Genomic DNA, 6,000 nt, shown 5'->3' with positions numbered 1-6,000 from the left:
ACTCACCTGCGAGGCCTCTGGCACCACCTCACACGTTTCTTTGAGGGCTTTTGCCCCACGCCTGTCTCGTTTTGAAACTGTTTAGCGAGGAAAACCTGTCAGGAGCCCTAACACAGGGAATACAGGAACCAAACTCCCTGCACAAGCTGCCTTTGCTGCATGACTAAGGATGTAGATGCCCTCAGGCTGTGGGAGCAACTGCCTCTACACCCAAAAATCACAGTATCTTCCTGCCTCTGCCCTTTCCAGCAGTGTGTCCAGAGCCAACAGCTCTGCTTGCCCTCACGTCCACTGTGAGCAGGGCTGAGTTTCTGGGTTTCCAGTTCTGCATCCTTTGACCACAACACTGCAGCCTTCCCCTGCAAAGCTGAGGCTCTTTTCCTCAGGTATGTTGAGAGCTCTGGTGTTATAAAAGAACCCAGAGCAGAAACTGGGTGGTTACAGTTTTGGTTCTTAATATACCTGTGTTTCAGTGTTGCTTCAGAGGCACTGATGAAGGCGAGGTAAGGGCCTGGTGGCTTTTCTCTCTGTGACAGACTTAATATGGGAGAAAATGGTTTCAGGGCAAAAACTAGAGTTTGGACTGGGATTCTGAAACCTGCAAAGACAAAATAAGTGTATCAAGACCTCTGAACTACAAGAATTTATTGTTCTGATGTGGCTAAATGTTAGTTTCTAATGCAAATTTGTTTCATCCAGTGAATTGGAATAATAATTAAAATGATAGACCCCACCTGCTTCATAAGCTTTCCAGTACCAAGCCAGAGCTAAATCTGATGAGCATGGGTAAATAAATGAAAAGGCTAGATAGATTATTAGAAATGAGTGTAACACACATAATAAACACTGAGATCAATAACAATAGCACAGTACAATTTGATGGTGGGGTCTATTATAAATTATCAAGTTATTTGTATTTGGAATTGATTGCCACAATAACTGTCTTGCAGATGTCCCTGTTGTTAACTCCCAAGGGCTTGAAGGGGACAAATGGCTCAGATTATCCTTTATAAAAATGACTCCTTTCAAGGCTTTTTAAGCTTGTGATTAAATATTATCCTAAATGAGGATCCAAGGTTAACAGGCAGCGTTGCTGGAATAACAAATTAAACCCGGCTCCCCTAGCTGACCGTCAAAATAGGTAAGGGCATGGGAGGAGAAACGTTAAGGTTTGTCCTGCAAATCTAGTTGCTTGAACTTTATACAAGTCTGAGATAAAACTGGGGTAGATCTGATATGGTCCGTCCCACCACTGCTTTATAGAAAGCTGACAATAACCACATGGCTTGGAAAATGCATTTCTTTATGCACAAAGTAATTTAAAACATGTCCTCTGTGTGAAAACAGCCAATGTATTCCTAGCCAGAATGATACAAAGGACTGAATGGGGCGTGGAGAATTTGGGGAAGAAGATGTTGCACCAACATGTGGGCTGAAAACATCCATTTTGAAGGCTTAACCCAAGCTACCAGGGCTGAGAGGAAGTGAGACACCAGCCTGGCCCCTGCAAGCTGCCCTTATGGGGCTTTCCTTGCCCTGTGCCACCGATCCAGGTGAGGCTGGACCCACCACCATGGGATGTACCACCCTCTCCCAAGAGCATGATGGCTTTTAACCTTGAAGAACAATTATACCTGCTGCTAAGCCATAGCAGGGGACAGGGGAAAGCGAGATGATGAGGCTAATGTCAGAGGTGATGTATCTGTGTGAGCAGATCTACCACTTCTCCCCACGTTCGCCTGCACAGACACCCGGCTGACAGACGAGAAGAGCAGTGCTGTTGCTGAGGCTTCTCTGAATATTTTGGGCCTGATTAAATTCCAAGTGCAAATGCTCTCAGCAGCTTCCTCGCAAACAACCTGCTGTTAAAAAATGTGATCAACAGCCTCTCAGGTGTGTTTTCCAGAATCTAAAATAGCCCAGCTGTGGTGCTGCCCTTTGTGAAGCCCTAAACACAGAGGGGAGACAAGGAGGAGGATAGAGGCCAAAAAGGTGTAGAAGGTTAAAAGGGGTGAGAGGCTGGAAAAACGGCTGAAAATAGAGGTGCCAGACTGAAAACAGGATTGCAGGCTCAGAAGGGGAGGGAGGCCAAAAAGGATGGGAGGTTTAAAAAGGGGTGGGAGGCTGAAAAGGGATAGGAGGCTGGGAGAAGGGTGGCAAGCTGAAAAAGGGGGTGACAGGCTGAAAAGGGGGGTGGGAGTGTGGGAGGGGTTGGGAGGCAGAAAAGGGGTTGGAGGCTTGCGGTGGGTGGGAGGCCAGGAGGGCAAAAAGGGGTAGGAGGCCAAAACAGTCTGAGGTCTGGAGGCAGTGGGGGCTGTAAGAGAGTTGGATGTCAGCAGGGGCTGGGGTCCCGAAGAGGGTGAATGGGAGGCCCAAAACTGGGGGAGGCTGGAAGGGAGTGGGAGGCCAGAAGGGAGTGGGAGGCCAGCAAAAGGTGAGAAGTTGAAGACCAGGAGGACAAGAAGAAGTGGGAGGGGGGACAGAGGTGTCCTCTGAGAAGGCTCCTAGCGCTATCTTTTCCTGATGGCTCCTGTGTTGTGTCAGGAATGTCTTGATATCCATGCTAAAACTGAGGGATACAAATGGGAGAAAAGAAAAACCCTAAATGATGTAAGAATGAATCTCAACACCCACCTCCAGCATCTGAAACCAATGAAGGAGAACGTTGCATTAAATCAGGACCCAGCAATAACCAACCATGTAGCTGCTCTGCCTTGGTCATATCAAGCAAAACCAGAGAGGGGCTCGGCGGGAGAGGTACTTCTGATGGCATTTATGGGCCTCTCAGCAATCAGGAGGAGAAATCTCCTAGTAGAAAGCTAAACGAAACCCTCTAGCAACACCCTGTGATAACCACATGAAAGCCTCATTCCTGCCTGGTGGCCTTTTGTCAGGGATCTGCCAGAGGAGCGTGAAATGCCGCATGCTGCAGTGAAGCAGCCCAGGTTGTGGCCTCGCTCCTCCTGAGGCTGCTCCTGGAGAAAACAGGGTATTTAGGCAGATGTAACAAAGCTATTTATATCCTAAAGTGTTCTTTTACGCTTGGGAACTGAGACTGTAGCCTCAGCATCAAAGATAACTTCTTAATAGCCTTTTAGTGGAAATAACCCTTATTTACAAGGAAGTTCCATCGCTGAGATGTAAAATAAAAGCAGTGGGTATTACTCATAATGCAGTAGAAAAGTTGATTCCATGCAAGGCCTTTTTTTAAACTTCAAGAAGCAGCAATTTCAGGTTAGAAATCACAGAGAAAATCTTGGACCTATTGAAGTCGGCATGAGCAATTTCCTTACCTGTGTTATGAGGAACATTTTAGCTTATGAAAGCCCAGCAGATTTTTTGATCTAATTTCTTTTTTTATCATTTATTCTATTTGATTATTATCTATTTGATTCTATTTCTGTATGTTTCAGTTGGACAGTGCAAGCAGGTTGGTGTCTTTTCTGCTCCTAGTTAATTTGAGTGTACCATTCCAATGCCAACGAACAGTGAAGATGGCCACTTGTTATTTCAATTTCTTAAGTCAGACAAAAAAAGCCAAAACAGAACCCAGAAGAACTAAATGGCCCCTGTCCATAGCCCCAGACTAGTGATATTAATTCTCTCTGTCCTCCTCATTGCTTTTCTAAAGTGATCAAAACGGGGGTGGTTAAATTATCTCATGTTGTTCCTCAAGCAGGGAAATGCTGACATTCAGAAGAAAACCACTCTCTATTTCAAGTAAGTCACAAACTGTATTTTTGCTATTTGGTTAACCAGGGTGTATCACTCACACTCCTCAGTATTGAAGGGTATTAGAGAATTAAAACAGGGATTAAAACAGCTGGGATGTTTGTTCTTCTCAGACATACTTCTGTACGCTTTTCCTCCAGACTATCAAAAAGCAGGTAAAAAATAGAATCACAAGCCCAGTGACAGATCAGGTTTTGATTCTTCCAAGACATTTCCATGGACTGATTCTACAAGGTCTGTAGTACAGCCCAGCACACCCCTACACACACATAATGTGTAACTGCCCAGTTATTGCACATCCCACAGCAAAGCAAATCTCTACCTCTTACCATCATGGTGAGAGTTGTGCCTGCTAAGTTGCAAGTTCGGACTGCAGAGAGTTGTGATCGTTCTTTATGACATAGACCTGATAGTTATCATCTTTATTATCTGTCCTGACCCGTCCTACTACGTACCTAAAGCAGCTGTGATGTCCTGAAAGGGGGCCTGGGACATGAAGACCGTGTCAGGATCACTCAGTCTGCCTCACAGAAAAGTTTTAAATCTTCATTAAGGTTTGGAAAGGGTTCTTTAGCTTTTTGGGCAGCATGCCCCAGAGAAACCATCTTAAACCAGTCAGGAATCATCTGCACAAGCAGCCAGTGGCTCTCAGAGAACTTCAGGAGTTTGTAGGAACGTTACACACTTGCTAAAACGCTTTATTTTTTTCCACCAGATCTTCATAGCTCTATTCCATGCTGTCCAGAGAAAAGAAGTTTAAATACTGTGGATGGAGTTAGTTATTGCTATACCATCACCATTTTAGCCTTGTGGTATTACCATCTTTGTACCCACTCTTTCTTTATATTCAAGTACAGAGCAGAGGCACTGTATGTGATAGAAAGTAGATTGTTTTAATTTATTTAACACAGGAATGAAACCAGAAGACATGCAATGCTATCAGTTACATAGTAGATACGTTACATAGTAGATACCTCACATGCCCAACCAAATGTGCCATAATACACCTTTTTTAAGCACCTAAGTAACATATTTTCATCGTTTTGTCATTACACTGCAGCCAGATTCTCACGTTAAGAAAACAAGGAAATACTAAAATCTGTGTTTGGTTGGTATCTGTTTGTAACCTCAGACAAGAGAGCAGGAGTTATGTAAAGGCCCAGACATAAAGTTCTTCTGAGTCAAACACACCATCTAGAGGTGGACACTACTTCTGCAAGTGCTCTTCAAAAACCCTGCAGACGGAAGCGATGAAACTGCTCACAGAAAAGAAGAAAACTCACCTTGATAGAGGCAACAAAACCTCCTTTGTCAGAACCTTTGCTTTCTTTGAAATAAATATTTCGGAGGGAGTTTCTGAAAAAGGCACTTCCGTGCCAAGTCAACCAAGGCTCCTGGTTTCAAAGGCCTTTTGAAGAAAACCAGGTTACTGCTCCTGTTTCTCACATCCAAAGGTCACAGAAGGACAGTGCTTACTCTCAGGGGCTGTGGAGTGTATGGCCAGCACAAATGCCTGTGCAGATAGACTCTTGCTTTCAGGTTGTATATCTGCAAAGATTTATCCAAAGGGGTATCCACTGGTCTGGAAGCAGAGAGAGCATCCCCAGTTCCAGCCTGTGTCAAAACATTCCTTCCCCGGTGACATTTTAAACCCATTTTGAAGGTTTGTAAAGCCCAGTAAATGGGATGCAGAGAGCTGAAGTGCAGCTTTCCCCAGTACTGGGAAAGTATCTTATAGTCATTAAAATAGTAGATGGCTGGTGTTTGCTTTATTTTCTCTATTATAAATGCAGGGTAGCCATGAAAGCCAAAAGGTGAAATTGGGAAATACTGCTCTTCACATTCCTCCCCCAGCCACCATGGGGGAATATTCCTACACTGATCTAATTGCAGGCACTGCCTGTAAATGAACATGTGTCTTGAACCTCCCATACAAATAGGAGTCACAACATCTTGAACCATTTTAATGAACCGTGTTTTCTTTGTGTCAATCTATCTCAAGAATGTTGGAATCAGAACATTTCCCCAGTGACAGCTTCATCCTTTAAACTCTGCAGATGAGAGAGCATGCAGAACAATCTGTGCTGAAGCAGAATTAAGAGTTACCAGGGTGACACTTCGTAGTTTGTAGAATGCTGACAATGAGCCTCTCAAAAGCACAAGACCTTCACTGAAGCTGGAGAGACCACAGAGACCTAGTTTGCCTCTGTCACTGTGGCAATGAAGATTGTAATTCCCCCCTGCCCTCTCCCTCCCCAGATCTTTGCT

This window comes from Strigops habroptila, chromosome 9 (genome assembly GCF_004027225.2).
Source record: "Strigops habroptila isolate Jane chromosome 9, bStrHab1.2.pri, whole genome shotgun sequence".
In the NCBI taxonomy this organism is placed as follows: Eukaryota; Metazoa; Chordata; class Aves; order Psittaciformes; family Psittacidae; genus Strigops; species Strigops habroptila.
Note: the sequence above shows the minus strand (reverse complement) of the source record.